The following is a 19,633-nucleotide window of genomic DNA, read 5'->3' on the forward strand; positions in this document are numbered from 1 at the left end:
TTCTTAATTACTTTTCCTTGGGCTCTTTCCCTGATTCTAATGCTTTGCTTTAATCAGCTCTTTCTCAATCTTTTCTGTTCTACTTTACTTGCTTTATCTTTTAATATTAAGAAATCGGTCGGGTTACGACAGGATGTTTCGGCTAATCTTTTAGCCATCATCAGCGCACGAATTAAAATTAAAATTAACCGGAAGATAGAGCATATCGCAAATTCTCAGAAGAAGAAGTATTCCACCAGACAAAAAAAGCGCAAAGATCACTTGTAGGGAAGGGGGTAAAGGGGGGAGAGGGGGGTTTAGAGAGAATGATGATGGGGATGATGGAGGAAACAAGATTTGTCTGGAGTAGGGTAGAGGAAAGTTTGGGGGAAATAAGAAGGGAACTAGAGGAAATGAAAAGAAGAGAGGGAGAATGGAAATTAGAGAAAGAGCGATTGATAGAAAGGATGGATATGTTGGAGAAAAAATTAGAGAGAAGGGAGGGGGGTAGAGATACAGACGGAATAGAAAAGCTGGAAAAAAAAGTTGAAAAATTAGAAGAGGAGGGAGGGGTGAGAAGGGAGAGAAAAGAAAATAGGAAAATAGGGTTGGTGGTTGAGAGAATGGAAGAGATGGAAAGAAAGATGGAGAGGAGGGAAAAGGAGGAAAGAAGGAGGAATGTGGTAGTAAAAGGTTTGAGAGTGGAGGATGGTAAAGTGAAGGAAGGGATTGAGAAGGTGTTGGGAGAGATCGGAGTAAGGGTGAGGAAGGAAGAAGTAAGGCAGATAAAGACAGGTAAGGAGGAATGGGGGGAAATGGTGATAGTGAGATTAGGAAGTGAGGAGGAAAAGAGAAGAGTTATGGAGGGGAAGAAAAAGCTGAAAGGGGGAAAAATATGGATAATGGAGGATTTGACATGGAAGGAAAAAAGGACAAAATGGAGGTTAAGGGAGTTAGCGAGAGCGGAAGAAGGTAAAGGGAACAGGATATGGGTAGGGAGTGAAAAATCTAAATTAATGGGCAGTGGTGGTTCTGGGATGAAAAGGGAGAGAAGTTAGTAGATGTGAGGGGGAGGGAGAGGGGATTGGAGGTGGGAAGAGCCGGAAGGGGGGAAGTTGGGGAAGGGGCGGTAGACAGAGAGGAAATGAGGAAGTAGAAAGGGAGGGGGTGGAGATTATCGGTAGGGAAAGTAGAGGGGGAGGGGGTGGAAATTACCAGTATGGAGGGTGAAAAGGGGGGAAAAGGGGAAAGGGGGAGGAAAAAGGAAGCCAAAGAGAAATGGGGTCAAAGGTGCTGAGAGAGAAAGGGAGGGAGGGAGTGTATAAAGTGGCATTTTGGAATGTGGCAGGGCTAGGGAATAAGGGGAAAGACTTTTGGAGAGAGGTAAAGGAATGGGATATAATAATGCTATGTAAGACGTGGTTAGACGTAAAGGGGTGGGGGAGGGCTAAGAGGTATCCACCGAGATGGTTTAGATGGGAGGTGCAGTTGGCGAGAAGGAAAAGTAAAAGAGGAAGAGCTATGGGAGGGATGCTAGTGGGGATAAGAATTGTAATCGAGGTAGAATCAGTAATGATAAGAGAAGGGATGGAGAGAATAGTAGCGGCGGAGATAGGCTTGGATAGGGAAAGGTGGAGGATAGTGGGGGTGTATGTGAACAGAGATTTGGATAGGAAAATGGATATCATGAGAGGATGGATGGACGAGAAAGAGACGGAATACAGAACATTGATAGGGGGAGATTTTAATGCCAGGACGGGGGAAAGAGGAGGTAGAGTGGTGGAAGAGGATTGGGAGGGAGGAGGGGAGGGTAGATGATCGAAGGACAAAAAGGTAAATAGGGTGGGGAGGGTGTTGCTGGGAAGAGTGGAGGAAGTGGGATGGGAAATCTTTAATGGGGGAATGAGGGGGGACAGAGAGGGGGAATGGACGTATACGGGGGTAGGGGGGAGTCGGTAATAGATTATGTATTGGGAAATATAGAGGTGAAGGAGAGGATAGAGAGAATGGAGATAGGGGACAACATAGATTCTGATCACCATCCACTGGTAGTCTGGATTAAGGCGGGAAAGGAAAGGATAATAAGGGGAGGAAGAAAGAGAGTAAAAAGATGGGTTTGGTTTATGGAGGGCAGGAAGGAACTTACGGAAATGTTGGGGGAGGTAGAGGGGGCGCTAAGGGAGTGGAGGAGGAGTGGAGTGAAATGAGAAAACGGATCCAGGGAATACTGGAGAAGGGGAGTAAATTAGAACAAGGGAGGGCAGGAAGGGGGTGGTGGGATGAAGAATGTGAGGAAGGGAAGAGGAGGGTAAGGAGGGAGTTAAGGAAATGGAGGAAGGGGGAAGGGAAGGCGTACAGGGAGGAGAAGGTGAGATACAAAGAGATATTGGAAGCAAAGAAAAGAGAGGAAAATGAAAAGTGGGAGAGGGAGATGCAACAGGTAAAAACGGAGGGGCAAGTATGGGAGGTGGTAGGCAAGGACAGAAAAAGGAAAAAAAGGATAAATGAAGGAATAAGAAAGTAAGAGTGGGACGGCTACTGTAGAGGTTTATTAGGGAGGGTGGATGGTAGGGTCGTGAGGGGAAGGAGAGGGTTGAATGGGGAGGGGGAGGAAGGAGTGAGTAGGGAGGAAGTAAAGGTAGTGCTCAAGAGATTAAGGGATGGGAAGGCGACAGGGATGGACGGGATTACATCAGAAGTATGAAAATACGGGGGAGAAGGGGTAGAGGAATGGGTTTGGAGGATCTGTGATAGGATATGGAAGGGGGAGGGATGGATAGGAGATTGGAACGAGGGGGTTATTGTGCCGATTGTGAAAAAGGGGGAGGGTGTAAGGGTGAAGGAGTACAGGGGAGTCACGTTGACGTCGACGCTGTACAAGATATACCCGTCGATACTGTCAAACAGACTAAGGAAGGATGTAGAAGAGAGAGAGTTTGAATCAGACGGGGTTCAGAAGAGGGATGGGAACAGTAGACAACATTTTTACGCTGAATTATTTGGTGAATAGGCAAATTAGCAGGGCAGGTGGGAGGTTAGTAGCGTTTTTCGTGGATCTGAGAGCCGTGTTTGATTCTGTGGACAGGGGGAAGCTGATAGAAGCAATGAGGGACAGAGGAGTAAGGGAAGGATTGATAGTCAGATGTGAAGATATGGTGAGGGAAACAAGGAATAGGGTGAGGGTAAGGGAGATGGTGGGAGAAAGTTTTTGGACAGGGAAGGGAGTAAGGCAGGGATGCCCCCTGAGTCCGCACCTGTTCAACCTGCTAATGGCGGATTTGGAGGAAGAGTTGAGGAGAGGGAGATGGGGAGGGGTTAGACTAGGGGAAGACAGGACATATTCCTTAGCGTATGCGGATGACCTGGTACTAATGACGGAGGAAGAAGGCGGGATGAAGTGTATGATGGCGAGATTGGAGGGGTATTTGGATAGGAAGGGGTTAGAGCTGAATGTGGAAAAGTCGAAGATGATGAGGTTCAGGAAGGGAGGGGGAAGAGAAAAAAAGATAAGTTGGAGATGGAAAGGAAAGGTGGTGGAGGAGGTTCATCAGTTTACCTACCTGGGATATACGGTGCAAAGGAATGGGGAGCAGGAAGCGCACATAAGAGAAAGGGTGAGGAAGGGGGCGGCGGTGATGGGACAGGTATGGAATATAGGGAAGAAAAGGTTCGGATGGGACTGGGGGACAAGGCTGTGGCTCTTCGATGCCTTAGTTTGGTCGGTAGTAGGATATGGGGTGGAAATATGGGGGTGGAGGGAGAGGAAAGAGATAGAGCGGCTGCAGGAAAGGTACTTGAGATGGGTAATGGGGGTGGAGTGGAACACGCCGGGGTATATGGTGAGGGAGGAATGGCAGAGAGGGAAGTTAAGGGAAAAAGCGGGAAGAAGGGCGTGGGGTTTCGAGAAAAGATTAGAGGAAGGCAGAGGGAGTAGCATAGCCAGGAAGTGTTGGGAGGAGGTGAGGGGAAGGACAGGAAGAGGAGACAGTCTGTCAAAATGGGAGTGGGAAAGGAAGAGTTTCTTTGAGGAGAGAGGGATGGGAGTGGAGGAAGCGGAGAGGAGAATGGAGGAGGGAGGAATGGATTTCTAGGAAGTCTTGAGAAGGGATAGGGAAATGGAGAAAAAAGAAAGATGGGAGAAAATAAGGGAGTCTAAGTTTAACAAATGGTACGGTTGGATTAAGGGGGAGGGAATACCGGGATATCTGAAAAGGGGATGGGGAGAAAGTAGGTGGCAGAGGGTAGCAAGGTTTAGGATGGGAAACGAAATGAGGGACAATTGGTATTGGAGGGAAGAGGAGGAAAGGAAATGTAGAATATGTGGGAGGGAAAGGGAGACCTGGGAGCATGTATGGGCTGTAAGGACTGGCAGGAAATGGTGGAGGAAGTACTGGGGGAGGAGGGTAGGGGGGAAGGGTGGCTAAGGAAATTAGAACTGATAAGAGGTAAGAGGGAGGAAGAGGAGAAAAGAGGGAAGGAGTAGGTGGGAGAAGGAAAGAAGGAGAGAACGAGTATGAATGAGGGTGGAAGGTGAAAATATGTTGAAATGAATGAGTAAGAGAGGGAGTGAATAGGGGAGCGAATGACGGATTGTGTGTGTGTGAGAGAGAGAGAGAGAGAGAGGGAGAAAGAGAGAGAAAAAGAGAGGGAGAGTAAAAGTGCGCGGAACAAGAGCAGCGGAAACGGAGGTCCCAATAGCTTAGGCGCGAGAGTTAGGTAAGATGGGAAGGGTGTGTGTGTATGCACGGCGTTAGCGAGATAGGACAGGGTAGTTTATAGGGTTTTAAGTTGATAGGATGCTAGGAATTAAGTTAAGCTAAGTGTGCGGTAAATTGTATGGTTTAGAATTAAGTTTTCCTGTAAGATTTGATAAAGTATATGTTAAGGTTTTTGTAAAGTTTTTGTAAAGTTTTGTAACCCTGAGGGGAACAATAAATCTTCAAATTACAAGCATGATACTACGTTACATTTCCAATAATGCCTGTAAATAATCGGAGCGGTTTTGACGAAAAGATGTGAGAGAACGCGCAGATAAACAATATTTAAAGCAGACTTACACGTAAGAGAACATTCGGAGCTCATTGCACTGACTGATTATCGGATAATATAATTGAACTTGACACACCGGCTCTCAACGGCCCAATGACACAATTAATTGAAACCACAGAGGTGCCGTGGAGGTGTCATCTTTAATATCCTACATGAACGCCTTAAGATTCTATTTCATAAAATAAATTCTAATTCCGACAACACAAAACAGATGGACGAGCCTGAGAGAGTTTCTTTTTTCACGATACCGTACGTTCCTGCAATATCAGAACAATTTAAGAACATCACCAGAGACTTAAATGTCAAACTATCATATCGTACTCTCAATAAATTGAACAAATTCATTAAAGCTCACAAAGACTCTTGTCCACAATCTACTCACAACAATGTTGTTTATTAAATTAACTGCGATAATTGTGATGCGTCTTATGTAGACAGACCAAAAGACAAATACTAGAATTTCAGAACATAAAAATCATATTCGGAAAAACACGACTAACCGCTCCGTTATAACAAATCACAGAATAGCAACCACGATTTTTGGGATAACGTTGAAATATTAGACAAAGAACCACATTTACATAAGCGGTTAATTTCTGAAGTTTTACACATTAAAAGTGTTACGTCCAGACTCGAGGAAGGATGAGTCGACGGAAGGGCGCAACCACTATTTTTATGATCCCGAAGTCAAACGTTTCGAGGCGTTAAAATTAGGTGGAACAAACTTGACGGTCCGAAAATCAAGTAAACGACCGTTCGGGTCGCTATTACACTGGTTTTCAGAAGTTCGCTCGGTGGTCCCTTTTTGGTCAACGAATTTAATCTTTTTTACGCGGGATGGGACCAAGTGCGATCTTCGAATAGGAGTGAGTGAGGGTTATAATACAGGGTTACTTCGATTTTAATTAACATAATATAAATTTATTCATTTTTTAAAGTAAATGGTAGATATACATGATTATATAAAAAAAATAGTACTAGTTTCTTGATGAGTGAGTAAGTGTGTGTGTGAGTGAGTGAGTGAGTGAGTGCGTGCGTGCGTGCGTGCGTGCGTGCGTGCGTGCGTGCGTGCGTGCGTGCTAGGTCCATCCTACAATTGTTGTGTAAATGGGGAAATGTGTGCGTGGACACAGTGGGTTCCGCCCCTCCCTGTATGGGGGGTTCTACTATCAAAAAACTAGACACATAGGTTTGCGTTGAACCTCGCTTCGCGTGGAAAGTTGTAAACCTATGTGAAACCTCAATTGGGTCTGTGTCCGATTGGGACTGTGTCCGATTGCAACAGTATGTATCCGATCGGAACTGTGTCCAATTGGGTCTGTGTCCGATCGTGCCTGTGTCCGATCGGGACTGTGTCCGATCGGACATGTGTCCAATCGGGTCTGTGTCCGATCGGGAAATATTGTCGTGTCCGATCGGTAATGTGCGCATTCGGGACGATCCCGCTCTGGAGATGATGCTAAGTGAGGACACTGGTTGCATAAGTGCCTAACTCGCGAATTACGGTGCAAAAGCACAGAGTAAGATTGCGTGAATCTGAAGACCGGAGAATAAGTGTGTAAGTTAGTGTATGTCCCTTCGAGTCCTCTTTTTATAACTCTCTTTTCGGGGGAGTATTTGAATTCTAAGAATGGGAATCTTCCAAAACTTCAACAAATGGAAATTGCGCAGAAGTGGAGATTCTTCACCTTAATGAATTTAAAATTGTGCTAGTGTCCTCATTAGGCGGGGCGTTTCTCCTACTTTTCGAATTTTTACCCGTGGTGATCGTCGATTGGTGATCTCGATATCAGTTTAAAGTCCCTTAAGCATTAACTTTCCCGGCGGACCCTCGCGCACGTGATCTGATTAGAAAAAGTCTGACTTCTTTATGATTATTTTTATTGATCTTAATGCAGCTGTATTTACTGAATATTTCGTTACGGAAGTTTTATCATTATTGATTCAGTTGTACTTGTCAGATATTTCGTTAGAAGGAATTTTATTATCTTTTCGGTATCACTTTATTCTTCCGCCGGAAAATTCTACTGCAAAGGGTATCTACTGATTTTTATTTATTTCTAGGGGACCGGCACGGTTTTGTCACCGGTCTTCTTGCGTCTTTCTCATGGTTACTCGTAGATATAGATATTGACAAGTGACTAAATGTTTAAAAAAATGTGTGGCGCAAGATGCTCTATTTACTGAACGATTCATTTTTATCACCAATTGACGATTGTCGCCGCAACGATGCGGAAGGAAGGAATCGCGGAGTTGCCAGGACGTAACAAAAGGTAAAAGAATAGTCTAAATCTGCAGACAGATACTGAATGTCTTCCTGAAACGTATTTGACTGTACTAGAAAAACTCTCCAAAATTTGATCTAGATTATTTAATGTTAATTTATTTTGTACACTGTGATTTATACTATTTTATGCATTGATATGGCCGTTTGCGATCACCTTGACAACAATTGTGTGCTTTGGTTTTATTTATATTCGTTTTATTTATATTCGTTTTATTTATTTTTTGTTTTATATCATTTGATATCCATTCTGTAAAAAAAGTACCCGGAATTTTTAAATAAAATACAATCTACTTATTCAATCATCAAAATTTATTTTGTTGCCTTCAAAATAGGCCCCATCCGAGGCAATACACATATGCCAACGCTTAACCCAATCTTTAAAACACTTTTCAAACGCTGAAGAAGGTATTGCCTTCAGCTCCTTCTGCGAATTCTTTTTTATGGCTTCTATCGACTCAAAACGCCTTCCCCGAAGTGGTAATTTCAGTTTAGGAAATAAGAAAAAGTCGCACGGGGCCATATCTGGTGAACACGGTGCTTGATCGATGACATTCGTTGAGTTTTTGGTCAAAAATTCGCGTACCAAGATCGATGTGTGCGACGGTGCATTATCGTGGTGCAAAATCCAAGAATTGTCTTTCCACAAATCTGGCCGTTTACGACGAATATTTTCACGCAAGCGCTTCAGGACACTCAAATAATATTTTTTATTGACCGTTTGTCCATTCGGAAGGAATTCCGAATGAACAGCACCACGATTATCAAAGAAAACAGTGAGCATGACTTTGATTTTTGAGCGACTTTGACGTGGTTTTTTGGGTTTTGGCTCGTTTTCGAAGCGCCATTCCAATGATTGTTGACTTGTTTGCATGTCGTACTCATAAACCCATGTTTCATCACTAGTTATAATGCGTTTCATGAAAGTAGAGTCACTAGAAGCTCGCGAAACCATGTCTTCAGCAACCATTTTTCGATGGGCTTTTTGCAAAAAATTCAGCTCTTTCGGAACAAGTCGTGCAGCGACGCGTCTCATGCCCAAAACTTCAGTCAAAATGTTATGCACGGACATGTGAGACATTTCCAGCTCATGAGCCATCTCTCTAACACTCAGACGACGATTTTCGATGACCATTTTCTTGATTTTTTCGATGTTTTCATCAGTCGAAGCCGTTGAAGGACGGCCGGAACGAGGCAAATCATGAATAACTTCTCTGCCTTCTTTGAATGCCTTATACCAATCGTACGCTTGCGTTTTCAAAATGCACGACTCACCATAGGCTTTTCCAAACATTTTTAACGCTTCGGTACAAGAAATTTCGTTGGCAACACAAAATTTAAGACAAATTCTTTGCTCGACAGTTTTTTTCATTGTAAAAATCGCAGAACACACATGCAGTCGACTGACATAAACAGCTGCTGTAAACAAACTGGATGACAGATGGCGCTCAAACTCAGTATGACAATTGGGTGCAGTGGTGCTAACTTCACCAACAAATGTTTTTTTTCAATACATGTACCGCGGGACTTTTACATGAGAAATTCCGGGTACTTTTTTTACAGAATGTATATGTTGTGCCTCTAGCCGCTAAGGAAGAGGTCTTTAGAGATTTATACGCCCAAAGGATTAGGATCCACGCTCGAAATAAGACACTCCCGGACGTTAGATATAAATTGATATATTTCACAGATTCTTGTACACTTTCAATACATATTTTACTTTTTCTTCATATGCATTGATATTGCCGTTTTCGATCATCTTGACAACAATTGTGTGCGCTGGTTATTTATTATTTTTATTTATTATTATGTTTTGCTTTATATCCTTTGACACATACTTATTTTACTTTTTCATCTGACGCGACAATTAATAAGACCTAATTTATTTCAATAGTACATTATTAGTTATTTTTTATTTATAGTTATTTTTATATCATTTATATTATTTGCATTTGTCATTGTCTCATTTTATTATTTATATTTATAATTTTCCCATATATATATTTTGCGACCGTACTTGTTAACCTTTGGAAAGATCGATTGCGTTACGTGTCTTATCCGCTGGACAACAGTAATTTGTTCCGCGGCACTTCTGTGGTTTCAATTAATTGTGTCATTGAGCCGTTGAGAGCCGGTGTGTCAAATTTATTAATTTTTATCTTTTAATATAACTTTCAAACAACAATATATAAAAATATATTAATTAAATAACTCTACTCGTGGATTATCAAATTAATTAACAAGTTTCTCTAAGATTATAAAATACCGCCAAATTTTTTATATTTAATGATTCACATTTACTATTTAATTAAAAATTTTTCATAGAAGTAATAGAGTATCTAATCCTAATTTTTTAATAAAATTTATTCAAATTTATCTTAATTTAAAATAATTAAATCTTTTTAATTTTTATTATATTTCACTAAATATTTTAATTTAATAATTTTTAAATAAATTCTATTTTTTTAATAATTACATTAAATTTATTTATATCTTAAGTTTAACCGCAATTGCTGGCACCTTTATTTATATTATTTACGTAATATGTATACACACATATTTGAATTTCCATATGTAAAATATAAATCAAGAATACATATAACTTATTTAAAAAAGATTAAATAAGTAAGTAAATTAGTAAATAAGAAGAAGATTAGGATTTTTGCTATAACTCTCTTAAATAGTGCTTTAACATTTTGTGGTTGACACTTCGAAACATGTTTCACATTTTCTAAAGCTGCGTCGTAGGCTTCTGTTTTAATCAACGCAGCTGCCAAATTATTATAAACTTTTATACCTCTAATAAAATCTGCAACTCAGCATCATTAACCGACTCTTCCTCATTATTTTGATTCAAATTTGAATTACATTTGTCGATGACAGTGTTACGCCTAGACTCGAGGAAGGACGAGTCAATGGAAGGGCGCAACAACTATCTTTTATTATCCCAAAGTTAAATGTCTCGTGGCGTTTAGAATCAGGTCGAATAGATCTGAAAAGCAGATAAACGACCGAGTCGCTATTACGCTGGTTATTCAGATGTTCGTTCGGTGGTCCCAATATTGTTGATGGTAATTTCTTGGTCAGCATGTGTGTATGTTTGTGTGTTTCTTTTTTCGCGGGTGTTACATTAGTGTGGAGGACATCAATCAGAATATAAGGGAAAGATTCTATCGTTAACTTTCAAGTTCTGACTGGTTATTACAATGAGTTTAATTAGTTAAAAAAAAAATATGTATGTGAGAATGAGAAAGGAAATAAAGGATTATAGAGTGAGGGGATAGTGGGAGATTTTCTTGGTTAAATCTGATTCTGATAGGAATCGGGTTCTAAATCAGGTAGTCCATCACAGAACTCCTGTATAGCTTTTTCGAAGTCATCTAACTCCGAAAGGTGAGGAGAAGGAGGGGGTGAATTGGCGAGAATGATTGTCGATAAAGAGAAAAAGGTTCGTGGGGGAAGTGGTGGTTCAGTAGTCGGAGAAAGATGTTTCGGGAAGTATATAGGGGAGTAATTGAGAGAAAGGTGGTATGGAGAGATAGAGAGAAAAGGTTCAGCGGTTTGTATTTGTCGTAACCCGACCAATTTCCCAATATTAAAATATAAAACTAAGATTAAGAAAGAGCTGAGTAAAGCAAAGCATTAAATTAGAAAAAAAAACCCAAGGAAAAGTAACTGAGAAAGAATAAAAGTAATAAAAGATTATTAATAAAATAAAATAAGAGACGTTACTAAAGAGAAGAAAGTCACAGCCACATCTCTTTGCACTACCAGAGATATAAGTTGCAACTCCTCGAATTAAATTTTCGCACGACTCTGGAAGTTTTTCACAAGCTCTACTTGCTACAAGCGCGGATGAATGGCAAATACAATTTAGTGTAACAAGACCCGGTATTTCTAATTTTAAACGTGACATAAAAAATTATTACATCCAATCATTACAGATGCATTATCACTTGCCATTCCGACAATATTTTTTAAAGGAATTTCTTTATTACTTAACATATCTTTAAAAATTTCGAAAATTTTGTTCGCGGAACAATCGGTTGCATCTACAGATAATAAATCTAATAATTGAGTTGTAACTTTTTTAGTTACAGGCGAAACATATTGCACAAGAATACATAAAAGTTTTGTTTGTGAAATATCTGTACTTTCGTCTATTAAAATTGAAAATTTACGATTTTGTATATTTTTAATAATTTTCTCAACTTCGCGTTTTGCTATTACTTTTGTGACAATTTTAGTGCACTTATCTCTAGCCATAGAAAGATCTGATACAACTTCAGGGACTATACAGATATCTTTCAATAATGGAATTAAGTGATCCGCGGAATAAAAAGAAATATTGTGTTCAGCAAAAAATGCTGCTAATTTTATTTTGGCGCGTTTTACTTTATCTTTATGCGAAAGAGTGACTCTACTATTAGCTGAATTTAAATAATCAATGTTTAAATTTTTAGAATTTATTTTTTCTAAATGTTGGACCGATTGTAAATGTTCTATTAAATTCGATTTGCAACATCTGATGGCTTTATTGCATATAACGCATAAAGCTTTATCTAATGTAGGATGAGGAGCCAACCATCCTTTAAAAATAAACTCATTTAGCCATGACGATTGAAATTTTCAGACTCTTTGTTTTTTAACTGCTCCTTTTTCTACGCTAGAGTCCATTGCACAGTTAATTAAATAATATATAACAACAATATATAACAATCTTACCTTATCTAAACTATCTAACCCCGCGTAAATACGGTAAATAAATATTGCAATTATTGCAAAAAATCCGGACACGATAGCGAAGAATGTTGGCTATTACACGGACAACCCAATAGAGATCAATCCAGCCGAACCAAACAATATAATTTGCGACCGGAAAATAAAAATCGCCAGAATAGAGAGCAACGAAAAAAGAAATTTAACTCCACGCAAAGTAGCGATGAGGAGGAAAGGAACGAAAGAAAGTCGCACCGACCGGCAATTGAATATCAAGTATCACACTTTAAAAATACGCCGCATATACAGACAGGATTGGATCTTGTCACATTACCAATGCGAGAAGCGAAACGCGAAAAAATAAATTTGCTATTCGATACAGGAGCCGCAATATCACTAATTAAAGTGAAACATTTAAAAGGCGAAACGTTAATAGAAGAAGAAAAGATAATGCTCACCGGCGTAACGGGACATAAAATATGTACAATTGGAAAATTCAATGCGACAATAACTCTGGAAGAGCGCCGAATCAAGCACACTATTCACGTTGTTAAGGATGACTTTCCGATAAAATATGACGGAATACTAGGAGTTGATTTTCTACGAAAACATCAAGCCACTTGCAATTATAAAACAAAGCAATTAAAGGTAGGACAGCATATCTTAAAGCTTTATCCCTATCTAAAAGTGACATTGAAACCACGTAGCGAAACTATAATACAGGTCGCTACTGATAAGAACACGATAGGCGTGATAAAGGCAAAAGAAACAATACCAGGAATATTCATAGGTAATTGCCTAGTAGAACCTATGAATTACCTATGTGCAGCAAGCATTCTAAATACAACGGATAACATAGTCGAAATGTTAATGCCGCAAGTAAGTATAGAGGAAATCGAACGAAATGAAACAGAAAAAATTAACGTAATACAAACGCCAAATAAAAAGGAAGTAATCCCGCGTAGTGAAAAAGTATTACGATTATTACGTACACAACATTTAAATAAAGAAGAAAAGAAAATGATAATGGAAATCTGCAAGGATTTTAGCGACGTGATGCATATCGAAGGAGAACCACTGACGTGCACAGATACCGTCGCGCATAAGATTGCAACGCAAGCAGATAGCTCACCGGTCAACGTACGGCCTTACCGCCTGCCGGAGAAGCATAAAGAAGAAGTAAATCGACAAGTCCGAAAAATGTTAAAAAATAAAATAATCCGACCAAGCACGAGCCAGTGGAACGCACCGTTATTGGTAGTCCCTAAGAAAGCCAATGCGTCAGGAAAACCTCAATATAAATCCAATGTGCAAACCGAAAATAATTCAAGAGCACATCTACGGCGTTTACACACTTCCTCAGCCCGACAAATAATTGTTAGAAAACAACATTTGCGGGTCTGAAGAAATATGCGGGGTACAAGTGGCTGAATCGGGAATCGAACCCGAGTCTTTCGCTTTCGGGGGCAACTGCTCTTACCACTGAGCTATTCAGACCTCGCACCTTACACCACTCTAACACAGTACATACGACTCCAGAGCGATACGGCCTTACCGCCTGCTGGAGAAGCATAAAAAAGAAGTAATTCGACAAGTCCGAGAAATGTTAAAAAATGGAATAAACAGATCAAGCACGAGCCAATGGAACGTACCGTTATTGGTAGTCTCTAAGAAAGCCGATGTGTCAGGAAAACCTCAATATCAATCCGATGTGCGAACCGAAAATAATTCAAGAGCACATCTACGGCACCGCAAGCGAATCAAATGTAACAGTAGAAATAGAAACCGATACCGCGATAACTAACACTGCGATGCTGTATTAAAATAAAGTAACCATAAGAAATAATTGTAAAATACGAATAATGTATAACGAAAAATATGTAGGCGAAAATTCACGTATAGTTAATTTTCTTTTTCCAAAGGGGGAGGGATGTCGTAACCGACCAATTTCTTAATATTAAAAGATAAAACAATAAAATAAAACAGAAAAGATTAAGAAAGAGCTAATATATCTACCTAACGTCCGCAAGTGTCTTATTTCGAGCGTGGATCCTAATCCTTTGGGCGTATAAATCCCTAAAGACCTTTTCCTTAGCGGCTAGAGGCACAACAAAACATAGACGAACTAATTAATAATTTCGAGCAGAATCTAGTGCTCCGTTCTAAAGAAATACCCTAGCTACCTAACCTGTTCCATTAGGTTGCACTTTGTGCCGATTAAAATCGCTTTCGTTTAGCCACAATCATCACAACTCAATTCGCGTATCTTACGGAAATCCGGATAACCTCAGTCGCGGGTAGTCCACGGAAAGCATTCCGAAATAGCGACATAGCCCGGTACGAATCCGAGTACGCGAAATCACCGTTTTCGCGCCGCGATAGCACCGGGGCGTAACAACAAATATATAAATATATATATATATATGGCATACATATATTATAACACACAGAATATGATAAACCTTATGTATTAACAAATATATAAATATATATATATATAAGGCATACATATATTATAACACACAGAATATGATAAACCTTATGTATTGTTACATCCACACTCGGGGAAGGATGAGTCGACGGAAGGGCGCAACAACTATCTTTTATTAATTGTTTTTACTGTTAAATTTAGATTCTGACTGGGTGATACAATGTGATTATTTAATTAAATATAAAAACAAACAAACATGTGTGTGTGTGTGTGAGTGAGAAAGGAAATATGAAGTCATGGAGAGGGAGAATGAAGGGAGATATTTCAGTTACTTTAATCTTGGTAGGATGAAGCGGATTCTAAGTCGGGTTAGGAGAAGGAACGTGGGGAAAGCGGAGGTTCGGTCGCTGGAGTGATATAGTCGGGGAAGTAGATGGGGGAGTAACTGGGGGAGGAATATCTTGGCGAGGAAGGGAGAGTAGGTTCGGTGAATACGTAGTGGTTTTTTTATATGCGTGTCGCAAAATTCGCAGTTTAACGGACGGCGAGTCCTCCGACTCCTGCGAATTGCTATTCGGCTGGATGTTATGGTATATGTAGTACCGGATCTGGTTTTCACTACGAAACCAGAGTGAGTGTAATGTAGCGCTTATTTATTGCGAGGGTTAATGGTATAAATGAAATAGATGAATGTGACTTACTTTTTATTTCGAAGATGGAAAGTGCAAGTTTTATAGTTAGACTGGCTTAGTGCCTTGTGGGTCGCTCTGGTTGCGGTTGAGCAACGATGATGCTGGATGAGGACACTGGTATAGCACTATTGACTCTGATTTGCGTATCACAGTGCCAAGGCACTTAATAAGACTATGTCGAAGCTGGAGAGCAAGTACGTAAGTGATCGTATGTCCCTTCGAGTCCTCTTTTTATATCTCTCTTTTCGGGGTGTATTCTAATTTCTAAGAGTGGGAATCTTCCAAAACTTCAACGAATTAAAAATTGTGCCAGTGTCCTCATTAGGCGGGGTGTTTCTCCTACTTTTCAAATTTTCACTAATGATGATCGTCGATTGGTGATCAGTTCAGAATCCCTTGAGCTCTAGGTTTCCCTTACGCCCGTGATTTGATTAGAAAAGGTCTTACTTTCTGTCGTTACTCAATGTGACGTCACAGAAGTTTCGTCATTATTGATTTAGTTGTATTCATCAGATATTTCGTGAGAATTTTATTATCTTTTCGGTATCAGCTTTTTATTCCGGAAAATTCTACTGCGAGGGTATCTACTGGTTTTTGTTTATTTTGTAACGATACCGTTACCAGCCTCGCGGGCCGACCAGCCGCCCACATTTTTAAGGCTCGGCGCCTATGGCGCCCCTAAACTTCCACACCCGTGTCGCGGTCCAACCGTGGGGCCGCCCCACCACGCGCCGACTCGCGTGAGTGGGAGGCCGGCCGCCGGGCTACCCGTAGTTACGCCGGGTTACCCGGTTGCTGGGACGGCGCACCCTGATACCTAGCGTTACACCAGGTCACGGGCTACCCGTGGTTATGCCGGGCTTCCCGGTTGCTGGGACGGCGCATTCTCGATCCCTCGCGTTAAACCAGGTCACGGGCTACCCGGGGTTTTGCCGGGCTTCCCGGTTGCTGGGACGGCGCACTCGTAGGTTATAAGACCGTACCGCGCACCGTTCAACCTGGACGGCCGTTTGACTACCCCGCGACCGTTTCTACCGAAAGACCACTTTGGTCTCCGTGTATCTTTCCGTATAAATACCGCGACCCGTTGTACGTATACCGTGACCCGTAAGACCGCTCCGGTCTCCGCGTCCTGATAGACTCTAGTACCGCCTTGTATATACCGCGACCTGTTCATATTGTAATACCGCACTGTATATACCGCGCATTCTAACTGTGGAGTTAATTAGCCAGTAGGATTCCCGCTAGTGTCGCGCCGATTCCACCTTCACACACGGCCTTCAGACTACTAAAGAGCGTCCGTCCTTTTAAGGATAGGTCGCCGAGAATGCCGACGCCTCGTCCTTTTAAGAATAAGGTAGTCAGGCAGTTGGAATTACATTGAAGGCCACGCGACACCCCGTAGTGTTTAAGATCTGTTCTGTACCACAAAGAATAATCATAGTTTATTTGCATGCGAACACCGCGATCATAGACCACGTCCGCATGAGCCGCGCTCGCTTCCCGAGCTCCCGCGCACCAGCCACGCGCGAAACTCTGTACCCGAATTTCTGTACGCACCGCTCTTGCATGTCGCATTGCGAACAACAACCGCTCACGCGAAACTTTGTACGCACCGTTCCCGCATGTTGCATTGTGCATAGCTTTCAGTGTTAAAGCGCTTGAATAAATAGTCTTGTTTAAACCGCCTATACCGAGGTAAAGTAAGTTGGAGTTTCCCCCTTCTCCCGAATCCTGGCACCGGCGAGCCTTGATCCGCGGCGTACGGGAAAGGTGAACCGTTACAATTTTTAGGCGACCGGTGCGGTTTCGTCACCGGTCTCTTGCGTCTTTCTCACAGTTACTCGTAGATATAAATATTGATAAGTGACTAAATGTTTAAGGAATGTGTGACGCAAGATGCTCTATTTACCGAACGACTCATTTCTATCACCGATCGATTATCATTGCCGCAACTTCGTGGAAGGAAGGAATCGTGGAGTCACCAGGACGTAACAATATTTTTCTTTTAACTGTTTGGCATTGCGTGAATTCTAGCCAATACTTTATTATAGTGTTTTGAAAAGCTCTCGAGATAAGCTACAAGAATGTGCAATAAAAATGGGGGTTCCCATTTAAATTTTAAAGTTACGCCCCGCCCCCTTTAAAGGGGGAGCGGAGGCAATTTTATGTTTACGTAGTTAAAAAGGACCCTCGAAAATATGAAACTTTTTCCTAAACAATTTTTTTATTTGACAAATATTTTTAGAGTTATTAGCTTGTAACACTTTACGTGGGCCACCCTGTATATACATTTATTGTGAAACGGGATAAATGGTAAAAGCTTTAATAATTAAGAACTTTATATTTTTATACACATTTATATTAACTTTAAGAATTTTATATTTTAATATGCATATATTCGCATACACATACTCTATATAACATAAGATTTTTATGATGTAACGATGCACCCACCATCATTACCCGGCAGTTGACCAGAGGCGTTTAGCGCCCTTTTTAATACTTCGCAATACGAACACGAAATATCGGAGATCCCGTACAGCCGTTATACGGCTGCCGTTACGGCCCGAATCCCGAGGACCGCCGAGAACCTCCGGGAAATACCGAGCACTCAAACCGCCGAAACGCCGTATCGTTTTCCCACCGCGGGGTAACGGCGCGTTACCCGCTAATTACCGTATCTGAAAACAACGCGTCGTTACCCGCACCAGAATAAGCGACGCGGTTACCGTTAAGTGCTCGGTATAAAAAGGCCGCCGGAATCTATCTCGGGACCAGACCGGTACCTGAAGCCTCTCGAGCAGTACGCTCGGGATACTCCGCCAGATCCGATCCTAGATTTCACAGAACACGACGGAACGAGAGGTTGACGAGTTCGCAGCCTCCGCCGAGCATTCTCGGTTTTCTCGTCGCCTGCGAATTCTCACGCAATTCCGACCAACTCAACAAGAGCGGAGTGTTCGCCGCTCTCCTAGATTACGGTCTAAGATCCGACCGCTTCAGCCAGACGGACCGTGGGTTAGCGAGTTCGCTACCCCGTCGAGCTTTCTCGACTCCGACCGGCTCTCCTTAAGTTCGCATACAGAAAAGGGCCGGAGAGTTCTCCACCCGATCGAGATTACTCGATTTCTGACCGCATCCCCGATCAGCTGGGAATACGCACTAGAAAACGGCATCTAACATTGACGCTGTCGTAAACACGCGGCCCCGCCGCCCGACCAAATAAATAGCCGCGCCGAAATACCTGTCGCGCCGTATCGCGCTTATTGTATAGTAACGCGCCGTCAAAATAAACACGGCCTTGCCATACACACGCCGACTAACCGCGCCCTGTTTCTTGCGCGTCTCGCGTGCACCGTCACAACAAACCCGGCCTCGCCGTACGCCGGCGAATACAATAAGAAGTTCGATACATCGAATATCGCGCACCGACTAACGACCGCGAATTAATTATAACGCGTCTCGATACCCGCCGCGCGCTTGCTTCGCGAGATATAAACCGATATTATCATCTTGTAAATTGACCATTGCCGAAAGAGGCGAATAAATCAGCTACGTTCTAACTCAAGCTTTTCATGTGTCTCACCTCTTTCTCGAGCCCTGATCCCGGCCGAGCTACTCCGCGCGCTCGCGAAAGTTGACCCGTTACAATATTAATATTGTAATTAGCAGTAAGGAACTAGGAATATAAGAAAGAATATTTAATCCGGCGTCCGCGTCGACAAGCTTTGCACAGTCTTAAAGACTTCTTTTATACTTCGAGTTTTTCTGACGCTTGTCTAGCGTCAGTAATATTAATTGTTTAACTTACAATTAAAATAAAGTGTTATATTCCATTTCATTACGACTCTTCAATTATTTCTTCCGGCTACCTACTTATCCAGAATCAGCCGTCACTATTATTAATAAGCATACATACTGATATTCATCGTTTGAGGAATCACCATAGGAGGAATTCAACATACTGATATATATTCTTGCATTTATAATAGAATATTCGTAAGTAAGATATTACTTTATTTTATTTCAGACAGATTATAAGACTTCTGGTCCCCGATAGACCCAGTGAATGCAGGGTGACCGAAAAAGAAATAAAACATATTGAATAATAAGTATTTTATTAAACTTTAATACTTTATATAACGAATATTAACTCTGAATTAATACAGATTTATTACTATTATTTAAATATTAATATAGTCACGTTTTTAAGAAATTACTTAGCATTAGTAATTTCCTGTATCGACACCTTACGGTGGAGTGGCACGCTGCAGGAGTTACTCTGCCTTCAACATCTATTTCGCTTAAGCGGAATAGCGGCACATAGGAGTTACGCACAGATACCTTATGACAGGATATGTCTATATCAGTATGATATAGATTATTGATTTTTAATATACTTTAACTTGCAAGATTAAAAGGAAATTGGAATAGAAAAAGAAAAGGAGTTGATAATCGAGAATAATAGAATAAACT

This window comes from Formica exsecta, unplaced genomic scaffold (assembly GCF_003651465.1).
Source record: "Formica exsecta isolate Colony F162 unplaced genomic scaffold, ASM365146v1 scaffold914, whole genome shotgun sequence".
NCBI classification, from domain to species: domain Eukaryota; kingdom Metazoa; phylum Arthropoda; class Insecta; order Hymenoptera; family Formicidae; genus Formica; species Formica exsecta.